This window comes from Cavia porcellus, unplaced genomic scaffold (assembly GCF_034190915.1).
Source record: "Cavia porcellus strain 051 isolate PalLab524CR breed Dunkin Hartley unplaced genomic scaffold, mCavPor4.1 scaffold_2, whole genome shotgun sequence".
NCBI classification, from domain to species: domain Eukaryota; kingdom Metazoa; phylum Chordata; class Mammalia; order Rodentia; family Caviidae; genus Cavia; species Cavia porcellus.
In genome coordinates, this window is record NW_026947485.1 from 85,965,056 (window position 1) to 85,979,530 (window position 14,475).

The window sequence follows — 14,475 nt, forward strand, 5'->3', positions numbered from 1 at the left end:
GACTTCAAATCAAGTTAATAGGAAATCAAAAAAGTTACTATAATATATCCCGATAGTTTTTTAAAAAATTTTTCCCCTTAGTTTAAAAAAGAAATTTAAAAAAATATTTTTTTAATGAATAAGGGAGAGGTTGAGATAAAAGAGGGCATAACAACATAACAATACAGGATAAAGCATGACAGTTTCAGCAACTTAGTGCTTCACCACCAAATAACCCGACTTAATAGTAGTTATCATAGTGTCTTTTTACTTGAAATATTTGAATATAACTTCATGTGCTATAGCATCAAACATATCAAGACAGTGTAACACCATTCAAGTGGATGAAAGTATTGTAGAATATTTAGAACCAGCTAACAGAAAAATGAACAATGGTTTATATATTGTCTCTTTGCCTATAACAATTTTTGTTTATACTAGCACATATGATAAAATCCAGGAAGATACAACATGATAAAACCAATGGAGACAGAAGAGCCATAGTTTGGTGGGGTTTTAAAACAAGATGGTATTAAATCAGCACTAGCTATTATAATGTCTTGTTTTCTTCAAAATAGCTGTTCATTGCATCATAGACCGTTATATCAAACAGCCCAGAATAAAGCCATTCCAATTAATGAGTGAAAACTTTATAAGGTTTCAAGGCCACATAATGGGGAATCATGGTTACCACATACTTTTATATATTTGAATCATTTCCTACACTAGGGAAACTATTCGGTGTTCACAGATGCGAGTTTGATTTATTTCACTTATGAATATGGTTTCAAGCTGCGCCCATTTATTGATAAATATCTCAATGCGATCCTTCTTTATAGCTGAGTAGTACTCCATTGTATAGAAATACCACAACTTTTTTATCCATTCCTCAGTTGCTGGACACTTGGGTTGTTTCCAAGATCTGGCGATTACAAATTGTGCTGCTATAACCATAGGTGCGCATATATCACTGTGGTATGATGCTTTCAGTTCTTCTGGGAATATGCCTAGAAGTGGAATAGCTGGAACAAATGGGACTTCCATCCCAGTTTTTTGAGAAATCTCCAGACTGACCTCCACAAAGGTTGTACCAGTCTACACTCCCACCAACAATGCAGGAGAGTTCCTTTTTCCCCACAGCCTCTCCAGCATTTGTTGTTGTTGGTTTTCTTGATCCTGGCCATTCTTTCAGGAATGAGATGGAATCTCAGTGTGGTTTTAATTTGCATTTCCCTAATGACCAATGATGACGAACATTTTTTCATGTATTTATTTGCCATTTGTATTTCTTCATCTGAGAAGTGTGTATTCATCTCAGATGCCCATTTTTGGATTGGGTCTTTGAATTTTGGGGGTCTGAGTTTTTTTAATTCTTTATATGTTTTAGACAAAAGTCCCTTGTCTGAGGGGGAGTTCACTAAGATCTTTTCCCAGTTTGGGTTTTCTTTTCACTATGCTGGAGATTTTTTTTTTTTTTGACTTGCAGAAACTTTTTAATAAGAGGTGGTCCCAGTTATTGATTCTGGGAAGTATTTCCCGTGCAGTTTGAGTCCTGTTCATGAATTCTCTACCTACCCCTATGTCTTCAAGGTTTCTATCTAATTTGTTTTCCAATAGATTTAGTGTTTCTGTTTTAATATTCAGATCTTTGATCCATTTAGATTTTAATTTAGTACATGGTGATAGGCATGGGTCTAGTGTTAGTTTTTGGCAAATGGAGAGCCAATTTTTCCAACACCATTTATTAAAGAGACTGTCCTTCTTCCAGTGAACCTGCTTGGCTCCTTTATCAAAGATAAGGTGGTTGAGTGTGTTTGTAGTTGTGGTTGTATCTTCTAATCTATGCCATTGATCTTCAGCTCTGTTTTGATTCCAGTACCATGTTGATTTTACTACTGTTGCTTTGTAGTATAACTTCAGTCAGGGAATGTGATACCTCCTGCCTTGCCTTTGCTGCTTAGAATTGTCTTTGCTATTCTAGGTCTCTTCTGGTTCCAGATGAATTTTAGGAGTGATTTCTCTAGATCTATAAGGTATGTTGATGGTATTTTTATTGGGATTGCATTGAATCTGTATAACAGTTTTGGGAGAATGGCCATTTTCACAATGTTTGTTCTTCCTATCCATGAGCATGGGATGTCTTTCCATTTTCTGAGATCATCTTCAATTTCTTCTTTCAGTGTATTATAATTTTCCCTGAATAGGTCTTTCGTAAGAGTAATTCCTAAATAATTCATTTTTTTTGCTTGCTAGTGTGAAGAGTGTGGCTTCTCTTATTTCTCTCTCTGTGATTTTGTTGTTAGTGTATAGGAATGCTATTGATTTCTGAGTATTGATTTTGTATCCAGCTACATTACTGAATTTATTTATTATATCTAAGAGTCTTTCAATGGAGTTTAGGGGGTCTTCTATGTAGAGTATCATGTCATCTGCAAACAATGACAATTTAACTTCTTCTTTTCCTATCTTTACCCCTTTTATTTTTCTCTGTTGTCTAATTGCTCTGGCTAGTACTTCCAGTACTATATTAAATAGGAGTGGTGATAAAGGACATCCTTGTCTTATGCCTGATTTTAAAGTAAAGGCTTTCAATTTTTGGCCATTTAGTATGATACTGGCTGTTGGTTTGTCGTAGATGACCTTTATTATATTGAGGTAAAGACCATCTATTCCAATTTTCTGTAAAGTTCTTATCATGAATGAATGTTGGACCTTATCGAAGGCTTTTCCTGCATCTATAGACATGATCATGTGATTATTACTTTTGGCTTTATTGATATGGTGGATTATATTTATTGATTTATGTATGTTGAACCATCCCTGCGTGCCTGGGATGTATCCCACTTGGTCATGGTGTATAATCTTCTTGATGATTTGCTGCATCCTATTTGCTAATATTTTATTGAGGATTTTTGCATCTGTGTTCATTAGGGAGATTGGTCTGTAGTTCTCTTTTTCATTTGGGTCTTTCTCAGGTTTTGGAACTAGAGTAATATTTGCTTCCAGGAATGACTTGGGAAGGATTCCTTCCCTTTCAATTTCATTGAAGAATTTGAGGAATGTCGGCATTAGGTCTTCTTTGTATTTCTTGTAGAATTCTGCAGTAAATCCGTCTGGGCCTGGGTTCTTCTTTGTAGGTAAGGAATTAATTACATGTTCAATTTCATTAATAGAGATTGGGTTATTTAGCAGTTTTACATCCTCTTGATCTAGCTTTGGTACTTCATATGTTTCTAAGAATCTCTATTTCTTCTGTGTTATCAAACCTTTGAGAGTAGAGGTTTTCGAAATAGGTGTTGATGATCATCTGTATTTCTATAGAGTCTGTAGTGATTTCACCTTTTTCATTTCTTATTGCATAAATTTGAGCTTTTTCTTCCCTTTTTTGAATAAGGTTGTCTAGGGGCTTATCGATTTTATTTATTCTTTCAAAGAACCAACTTTTTGATTCGTTTATTCTTTGGGTTGTTTTCTTAGTCTCTATTGTGTTGAATTGCGTTGATTTCTGCTCTGATTTTTATAATTTCTTCTCTTCTTTTGACTTTGGGCTTGACTTGCTCTTCTTTTTTTAGCTGTTTGATGTGTAGTATCATGTTGTTTATTTGTATTCATTCTGTCTTCCTGATGTGGGAACTCAGTGCAATAAATTTTCCTCTGAGGACGGCTATCATTGCATCCCACAGATTCCGGTAAGTTGTATCTGTATTTTCATTTTCTTGTAGGTATTATTTAATTTTTTTCTTTAATATCCTCTGTGACCCACTGATTACTCAAGAGTGTGTTATTCAGTTTCCATGTGTTTGTGGGATTTTTGCAGTATCTTTTATGGTTAATTTCTAATTTCATAGCGCTATGGTCCAATAGCATGCAAGGGATAATTTGAACTCTTTTGCATTTATTTAAATATGTTCTGTGAGTTAATATATGGTCTATTTTAGAGAATGTCCCATGTACTGCTGAGAAGAATGTGTATTCTGTTGTCGTTGGGTGGAATACTCTGTATATGTCTATTAAGTCCATTTGTTCACAGGTGCGATTCAGTTCTTTTATTTCTTTGTTGATTTTCTGTCTGGTTGATCTGTCCATTGGTGTCAACGGTGTGTTAAGATCTCCTGTTAGAATTGTGTTACTGCTGATTTGGTTTTTCATTTCTGTTAGTACTTGTTTTATATAACTGGATGCTCTGGAGTTTGGTGCATATATATTTAAGATAGTTATCTCTTCCTCTAGGAGTTTTCCCCTAACCAGTGTGTAGTGACCTTCTTTATCCCTTCTGATCATTATTGGCTTGAAGTTCACTTTGTCTGCAAACAGAATAGCTACCCCCACTTTTTTTGGGGTTCCTGTTGCATGAAGTATTGTTTTCCATCCTTTGACTTTCAGTCTGTGAGTATCCTTTTGGGTTAGATGGGTTTCTTGTAGACAGCATATGGTTGGATTTTGTTTCTTGATCCATTCTGCCAGTCTGTTTCTTTTAACTGATATATTGAGACCATTTACATTAATAGTTAGAACTGTTATATATTGGTTTATTGTTGACATGTTATCTTTCTGCTGTTGCCTGTTTATCTTTCTTCTCTGTTTAATTGTATGCTTTGTTTAGTGGTTTTTTCCTAAATGTATCTAGGCTGTCTTTCTGTATTCTTTGCAGGGTTGGCTTGGTGATCATGAAGTTTTTCAGCTGATCTTTGTCATGCAAGTATCTTATTTCTCCATCGGTTTTGAAGGACACTTTTGCAGGGTACATCAGCCTAGGTTGGAAATCATTTTCCTTTAGGATCTGAAATACTTCACTCCATGCTCTTCTTGACTTTATTGTTTGTGCTGAGAAGTCTGTTGTGATTCTGATAGGTTTTCCTTTGTATTTCATCTGTCTTTTCTCTCTGACAGCCTTTAATATTCTATTCTTTTGTTCGATTTCTGGGATGGTCATTACTATATGTCTGGGTGTAGATTTATTTTGGTTATGGCTATTTGGAGTTCTATATGCTTCATTGATCTTGATATCAGTTTCCAGTCTCGTATTTGGGAAATTTTCAGCTATTACTTCTCTAAATATCCCTTTGACATCCTTTATGTTGTCCCCTTCTTTTTCATTTATCCCTATCAACCTTTGTTGTTTCTCTTTGCGTCATCTTGCAGGTGTTGAATTGTTATTTCCTGATTTCTTGTTATTTTTAAAAGATCTTTTCTTTCCTGTTCACTGGCTACAATCTTGTCTTCGAGGTTTGAGATTTTATCTTCACATTCATTGAGGCGGTTTTTACAACTTTCAATGGAGTTTTTGATTTCCTGTATATCTCTTTGCATCTGTTTTATGTATTCTGTTTGTTTCTTATATTGTTCATCCAGGGATTCTATCCTTTTGTTTAGTTCCTCCAGTTTTTTCACTGTGTCTTCTTTAGCTATGTTTAGCATCTGCTTCATTTCTTTTATCATTTCTTCTTTTACCTGAGAGATTATTTCTAGTTTGAATTCCTTTAAGGCTTCCCAGAGTTGCTTCTTTATTTCAGTTAGTATTATTTCAGGTATTTCAGTTATGTGGCATGTGTTTTCTTCTATGCACATGGCTCCTAGGCTTTCTTAGGATGCTCGATGTTTGAGATTGCATTTTGGTCTTTCGTTTTATCATTTTCCTGTATTTTGGAGCTTCAAGTGTTGTTCCAGGTGTGGGAGAGAGTTCTGCCAGCCTGGGATGGGGGTTCCCTGTGGTGGCCCCACTCACTGGACCCAACAGGGAACCACGGCCTGGTCCCTAGGCCAGTAAGAGAGTTCCCTCAGGCTAGGTGGGATTCCCAGCCCCAGCTGCTCCACTCACCGGTCCGGTAGGGAGCCCACCTGGTCTCCAGGTCAGGAAGAGAGTTCCCTCAGGCTGGGCGGAATTCCGAGCTGCCACTGCTCCACTCACCAGTCCAGCAGGGAACTGGCCTGGTCCCCAGGTCAGGAGGAGAGTTCCACCAGTCCAGTTTTTAAAAAGGGCCACACACAGACGAAAATGTGTGCTACAAAACCTCAATTCACATCTTAACTTATGTAAACAGTGTTGCAGACAGTGCTAGACGCTAATGGGCGAGGTGTACCACTGTTCCCAATTGCTGCCCCAGGGCTTTCTTCGGCCATCGGCCTGACGAAACAGGCATCCACTGAGGAAGATGCCAGCTGAGTGGGTGCAGGTATGTGATATTTAAAACATGGTTTTGAACTTTTGCTACACGGAACGGCTTTGCAGTTTTGTTACTTTTCTTCACACCTGTCTTAACATCTGAACACTCTTAACTAAAAAAAAAAAAAAAAAAAAAAAAGCAAAACTGTCATTTTCATGAAAGATATTTCCGTATAATATAGTTAGCATTTAGTCACCCTAATATATGCAGTGATTTTCTACGTTTGACTATTCTTATAGGCACAAATTCTTTTGTTTCCCAGAATTGATTCCAGTTTGCACAGTAGCCATGGGAAAGACATAAGGGAAAGATAGTGAGTTATATAAAGGAACAACAAAAGATTGTGGTATTTATTTTGTTTCATTTTGTTGCATCATGTACACTTCTTCTGCCTCTGTCAGTAACTGTGGAAATAATTAGCATATTGCTATATGACACATAAACAATACAACTGTAATATAGCATTTAGCAGAAATAGTGTTGGATGTTTTGGACTGACAGAACTGAATCAGAGATCAATATTCTCCAGTTTAAAGATTATAGTTATTTGTGATAATACTACCTGGGCCTCCGCAGAGCCTGAGGTGGAGGATGTGGCCACAGACACATGTGCTCATTAGACTGCTGGAGTCAAGTCCTCTGTTTGTATACAGTGTATAAATGGCAACATGGATAAATACTGCCCTCTCAAACCACGTAATTACGTCAATTGCTGAAAAAACCCAGAAACGTACCAAAATATCACAAGGAAGCTATTTCTAACACGACTTTGCTCTTTATGGCTAAGTGGCAGTCACTTTTTTCTCCCTTCTAAATTATGTGTTCTTGTTTCAAGCATTTAGATGATGCAAAACAGATTTTTGTGGAAACATTCTTTTTCGCAGCCAAAAAGCATTCAAGAAAGCTCTATACTCCTTCTAGGCTACCACTTACTCTTCACATTTTATGTTATCAACATAAACTTACTTATTTTAAAATTGTAGAAAACCTACTTTGGTTGTTTTATAGAACTGCTAATAGTACCAATAAAATATCTAGTCAAGATGGAAGGCAGAAGTTTTTAAATAATTAGTTTTTCATTGTTTTCCTGCAAAGGTCTGAATAAAGCCTGTTTCCAGCAGAAGCTAACTAGTTTTTTAACGAAATAAAATAATGATTTTGAAATTTAACATGATCTATAATTTTAAAAGCAAATGATAGTTTTATTATCAGTCTTTTCCTGTCAACTTCCTTCACTTTTGTTCACTTTTGTTCTTCCCTTTCTTCTGTCCCTGGTTCTACTCTCTGCATTGTCTTTCTCCTCTAGCCAATCTCCTTAGAAACAGTGTGGTTAACAAGATCGGAAGTCAAAACAGTTACTCTCATAGCCACGGTAAAAAAGACCAAAGTAAACAAATTCACAATTTCTCATTTCCAACATCTTCAGTTTGTGCATCCTATTATTATGGCACTTAGTTTTAGGGTAACCACTGGTGATTTAGTTCTCTAAAAATGACCAGTGGTTTTTAGCAGCAAGCATATTTTATTCTTTCGTGGACCTTGAAATTTCAGGTCCGAAATTCCATATCCATAAACGTAGCTTGTTCTAGCACTAGACATACACACACACACACACACACACACACACACACACACACACATTCACATTTTCATTTAGGCTCTGAAGTTTTTATGCTTTCATTGGCCATGACACTGTATATGGACTTTATGTATGTCCCTTTTAAATAGGTATTAAAATCAGTTTTTGCAGAATACTTGAATGAAATAAATTATGTGGGAAATTATTATTTTTATGTTTGTGGTGTTTCCAAAAACATATTCAAGGTTCCTTAGGTCTATAAATATTCTGAATAAACACTGTTTTCCAATGATTCAATTGAAGAATGTAATACTTGGCACATTAAACCTGAATGAATGCCTTTTACCTTTAGATGAGTGCTTTGGACTGTCTGTAAATAACATGATTAAAATTCAGGTGTGTGTAATGGAGAACAGGCTAAACATAACTACCACACTGCAGCTAGGATAGTGCTTCTTTAATTACCTCATCTCAAAATTTGTAGAACCTGTATAAAGCATGAATGATCCCCAAATTAACTATGAATGTTTCCTATATAGTCCATGAATGTTTCTGAGAAGAAACTGGATGGTTAAAAGAGGTTAATCTGTTTAAAGGATATAAATAATGGTTTAGCTGGACAACTTTAAAATTAGCATAGAGAACAACTCTTGTTACATTCTACTCATGCACCAAGAATGAGAAAATATTATATAGTCAGATTACAGTGTTCTTATCTGCTTTATCCTTTCAGTCTGGTTACAATATTTTAAAACTTCAATTTAAAAATGCACATTAAATGGGAATACAACAACAAATACAATACTCACCACTCACGTACCTCTGCTGTAGTCACTGTGGAAACTTCAAAGGTATGCAGTCTATATGTTCCTTTCCCCATTGTCACACAGGAGAAGAAAAGTTAATACCAAGTTAAAAGCTTGGATTGAGACTGGCATAAACAATAAAGACGATGACCAAGGCAAAGGATCTGGAAAGAATGTTGAGGGAAATGGGCCTCACTCTGAATGTTGTACATTAATGAAGAGAAAAATAGAAAGGAAATAAGCTTTGATGGAGAGCAAGTAGAATGACTGTGTTTCAGAAAATTCTCTAAATTTTGATATTAAAAAGTACCTTTGCAGAATGGTATAGGGAAAATTTACCAATCCAGAGTTACACTTCGTGGAGCTAAATGTAATAGCCACATGTATAATCTAGGCCTACTCCCATAATTTGAATGCTAATTAGTAAATGTATAGATACAGCTGAGGCTCAGAATTAGAGTCTAAATGATATGAGTAGAATTCTTTAAAACATCATACAAAAGGCAGTAGGGTTTTTATTTGTCTTTCAAAGTTAGAGGAGCTAGATGACTTTGGGCCTTGCCTTCTTCTTTCCCTCCAAATTCCGTGACTGTTTTAAGTGCTTTTGATGCTTTCCCACATTCTCGACGTTTTGTTTAAGTCCAGAGAAAGGGTTTTCTTCCCTGTACTTTTTTGGTTTTAGTAAAGTAAGATTTACAAACCATGTCTTCCCCCACTGAAATGAAATTTAAAAACCACTGCTCCTCTGATGTCATCAAATAAAAATCATGTAGATTAAGATGAGAAAATACGTAAAGACTTTAAAAGTCTTTTAAAGGACTTGTGTGTTCAGTGCCTCTATCTGGAGCTCAGTTTTATGTCTCATCTAAAGTTGTAATTTAGGCCAAAGTTTTTCTTTAAAAAATGACCTAAAAATGGCTCAACTCGTGTGCAAACCAATACAAAATGCAGTAACTGTAATACATTTCAGAGTACCATTGCTGGGTCTTATGTTCATAGGACATCGAATGTTAGAAGTCATTCTGTGAAAACTGAAAAGAACATGTTTGAAACATGTTTGAGTGTAACATGTTTGAAAATTAAGTTTCCCTATTCAGTTTTGAGGTTCTATATATTTTTGTTTGAAATGCAAGCTTATGTTTGAAATACAAACTGAGAGGGTGGAGGACAAGACTGTTTTGCTCCAAATGGCTTAAAGGCAATCTCCTTGCTGAATCTTAGAGCTGCATGTGGGGAGTGGTGGGGAGCAGGAACACATGAAAGGTGGGTTTTATTGGTTTTGCAAGGTTGTATCCCTCATATATCCTGTCCTCGTGTGGGACTTTAGCGCACTGTGATCTGTGCTCAACACTTTCGGTAACTGATGGCCTTAACATCCCCGCCCGTCATCGCTGTGCCCTGGGTCTGTTTAATCACGTTCTTCCTATGTTCCAGGCCATGTCCAGCTTTCTTACCTCTCCCAACACCTTTACTCATTCACAAAACATAGTTCTCGGCAGGAATGAAGACATTCATTTCAGTTGAAGGAATCTATGTTATTTTTCTGTAACCTTCAGCCCTTCATCTTTTTTTTTTTTTTTCTTTTCAGTATGGTGAAGGTGTAAATGCTGAAGATCTTTGCTTCTAAGAGAACTGTCTAGTTTGCCAGAGTCTGAGAGTTGGTTTGTGTCCATAAAACTAAAACCTGTTTTCTTTTAATAGGGAGAGGGAGATGAATTGCAGGGAAAATCATTTGGGTGTAACTAAGACTGATAGCAGTGGTAATGGCTCACACTGGCAAGCATGCATTCCCTGTGAGCCCTGCTTACAGGCTCAGCGCGCAGTAGGTCCTCACAGTAGCCTGTAGGGCAACCCATTCATAGCAAGAGGACCACTGAGACTTTAGTAACTTAATGAAACAAACTCTACTAGAAAACGGTAGGAGCTTGCCTCCCTGCTAAGCAATAGTGAACCTACTGGTGCACGGCCTAGAGTCAAACATCCCACTTCCCCTACCCGCTTTTCCCGGTCCCCCCATTAGCAAATGGGAACCAGAAATCTGAGCATCTCTTGGGAGGTTGACCATACCAAATAAGGGGGATTTCCTTCTACCATCTCTTTGAAGGCAAATATTTTTATTACTGTTTTGCTTTATTCTGATTAATAGTACTGCTCTATTCAATATTGTTTTGATAAGTTCTATAGTGTCCTGTATTTCATTTTATTTTGATATACATGATTGAAAGAACAACTATTGTAAAGATAACAAAATATACTGTGGTACCTATTACTGTTATCCCAGTAACCTGCTGTGAAGTTCTGTACCAATTTCACTACATGGTCTCAGTTGGCTTTCTTCTGTCTTGTTCTGTTGTATTTAACTACTTTCAAAATAAAAAATTTTAAAAAAAAGAAAATGGTAGGACAGGAATTTAAACCAGCAGTCCAATATCAGGATCTAAGTTCTTGACAGAGAAATTATTGCTACACACACAAATATTAAGTCAGAGAAGAGAACATCTTATAGTAAGAAACCCTGAATTGTTTTCATGAGAATTGCCATGTGCATTTCCTTAAAGATCATGATTTATAGTTTCCTTCCTTTTTATAGATTTAATGTGTACAGGGTGGAAGGGCCAAACCTTAATGTTAGGGTGCTATTTAAATGTGGATTTCTAGTTTTCATGACACAGTATTTTCGTATTCAGAATATGAGCTCAGTAACTGAACATAGCTTTCTCTTCTAGTGATACATTTTTGCCCTAGTCTCTGTTAGGGATATTTTGAATCCTAAATGTGTTTCCTGATATTGAGCAAGAATTAAAAGGTTTGATAGCTCTCAGAAGCCTCCCAAAGTTTATATACTCGTGAGTTGATATTAAGAAAAATTTATTATTTATAGAGGATAATGGAAATGTATACAATATTTAGTAAGTCAAAGAATGTTATAAAAAGAAAATAGAATATTGGTTTCACAGATAGAAAACTATATGAATGTATATATTTGTGTATGTGAGATCATATATAAAATATATATCATTTGCATAGTTTATACACATAATTTGGTATTAGTGCAGAGATTGGAAACTGGAACAGATTTCCCAGAATAATAATCAGTATATAATAAGATAACCATAACTCAAAAAAGTAGTAGCTTCATTCTGGGCTTCATTCATTCATAGAAGCTGAAAATGTAAATCATGGGAACTCAGCCTCCCATTGAGTGATCAGGTTTATATTAAAAGAGATTCCATTTTGTAACAATTTTGTTTCTTTATATTTAAGAATCTTTATTTTCCCTTTGAAGACAAGGTAAAATTTAGACATTCGGGCTGGGCTCTTCATGTGTCTAAAGTTCCTTCTCCTACCCCCCAAATCTGTGCTTCAGCCATATCATGGAGGACAGAATGATCCCCCCAAATACACATATGCTCTATTCCCTATAACATGTGAATATTTTATGTTACATGGCAAAAATGACTTTGTAGTTGTAGTTAAGGTATCAGATTTTCGGATCTGCAGTTTTTCTTCAGTTAACCAGTTGATCTAAACTACTCACATTAACCCTTTTTTGTTTGTTTGTTTGTTTGTTTCCTTTTTATTGGTATCAGGGATTGAACTCACCACCGTCTGCTTGCACGGCAGGCACTTATGCCACTGAGCTAAATCCCCAGCCTCCACATTAACCCTTTAAAGCACAGAATTTCCTTGGCTAGGGACAGAGAAGTCTCAGCAGAAGAGGTAGATGAAGAGATCTGAAGCATCAGAAGGGCTCCGTGTATCACTGCTGACTTAAGGATGGAGGAGACAATGTGATGAGGGACGTAGACAGTGTAAGGAGTTGACAGAGAACCCTGGCTGTCGGGGAACCAGGAAACAATCCATAGCCACAATGAACTGAGTTCAGCCAGTACTCTGAATGCATACGGAAATGGATTCATCCCCAATCCTCCAGAAAGAAGGCAGCCTAGAGGGTACTCTGATTTTTACCTGGTAAGACCCAGAGCAAAGAGCATTAATACCCACCTGTAGAACTGTGAGACAGTTGAACGTGTATTGTTTTTGGCCTTTAAATTCCTAGGTCATCAGTTACAACAGCAACAGGAAACAAATACATTTTCTCCAACCCTTCTCGTAACCAGTGTCATCAAGGCTGACCTCAACTGACATTTCCTCCATAAAGGCTTCTGTGAAAAAATCACTCCAGTACCTGTTGGTGGGTCTCTATCAGATGAATCCTCCACCTAATGCCTGCATGTGTCTGTCTGTGGGTGTGTCAGTATCTGTGTGTGTGTGTGTGTGGGTGTGTGCAACTGTGTGTACATGCCTGTAGTTGTCTACGAATGTGCATGTGCATGTCAGCGTGTGTGCTGCTCTATGGGATTGACAGTGTGTATGTTTGCACATTGTGTGTGTGTACATGTTGGCATGTACATCTGTGTAACTCATATGTTGGGTCTCTGTCTCCACACTTCTTTATTAGGCTCTGTGTTACAGTTACCTCTGTACATTCATCTGTCTCTACCACATTTACTTGATATAGTGCTTTGCAAGCAGAAGGTGGTGAGTTCACGCTATAAATGTTGCATTCTGAGTGTAACCCCAAAGAACCTAACAATGATTGGACATGGTGCTTGTTTACATTTACTGAATTTAAGTTGTAAGGATATATGGTAAATAAAACTGGTTGTTGTCTTTACCTTGCTGGATCTTACAGTTCACTGAATAAAACTAAACTTAGTCTTCTAGCAAATGCTACGAAAGAAAAGAATATACTGCCACGAGGGCTTATAATCAGAAGTATTTATTGAATGAAAGACTGCATTATGGCTAAAGAAACTCAACAGATGAGAGATTAAATGCATAGTAACACTTCACACTAGATATTAAAAGTAGATACAGTCACCTCATTCCAAAATTAACTTCTTTCAGTCCTCCTAAAGGATATAGTGAGAAATGAAATTAAGCTGCACTCTGTGGAGCTCAGCTTAGAATAGTTTTATAGTTTTCAACCATGGTTCAACATTAAAATTAGCCAAGGAGCTTTCAAAAACGCGTGATGCTTGGGCCACATCTCAGCCCAGGTGAATCAGAATCTTCAAGGATGGTTTGCAGGCATCAATATTATCAAAAGCTTTCGTGCTGCTTCTGATGCCTATAAAGACTGGAAACCACTGCTTTAACATTTTGGTGTATTAGTAGTCAAAAGAGGCAGGACCGTGAAATAAAGGCAGTGAAATCTCCTTCCTCACAGAGAGCTCAGCAGTAAGTTAGAAGGAGTCTCTTCATAGTGTTTTAGGGGTCAGTGGTTATGTTTAGATATGGGCTGGAACTGATTCCCTCATCACATAACATTTATGGGAATTTTTTCTGATTGTAAAAGTAAGTTTCTCTGTGGGAATTTTAGGGAAAATGGAAAAGCATGAAGACAATAAAAAATTACAGCCCCACCAATCACTGACCATTTTTGGTAAGAAACTCTGGGTCATAGGCTCATACACATGTGTATATGTGCAAACATGTTTATACAGAACACACAGTTTTTTAAACTTGGTCACTTCACACCATACTTGGATCTCATCCTCTGTAAAGCTTTGATGTATTAACCCTTGAAATATCATCTCTTTTAAGTATGCACTTCAAACAACTATTATGGATGGTCTCCTATATTATCACATATTCTGCTGTGAAAAAAATTAGTGTCTATCTACTACTACATTCTATGAATACAAATTTGACTATTCTAATTCCTATTATCGGACCTTCTGCTTTTCATTCTCTTGCCTATTGTGATATTGCAGTGCAAGTACCTGCTCATAATTCTTTGCATAAATATCTGACAATCTCTTAATGATAGATTCCTTTTTGGATTGAACTCACGACCTTGTGCTTGCCAGGCAGGCAGCTTACGCCACTGAGCTAAATCCCGGGCCCCAATTCCTATTTCTTTTAAGGGTTTTGGGGAGTT

The 14,475-nt window shown here is 36.7% G+C and overlaps 1 protein-coding gene across 12 annotated transcripts in view; it reads left to right on the plus strand.

The window, feature by feature from the left end:
* The window catches only part of Vti1a (vesicle transport through interaction with t-SNAREs 1A), a 370,470-nt gene that overhangs the window by 139,038 nt on the left and 216,957 nt on the right, over positions 1-14,475 (plus strand). The window lies entirely within an intron of this gene.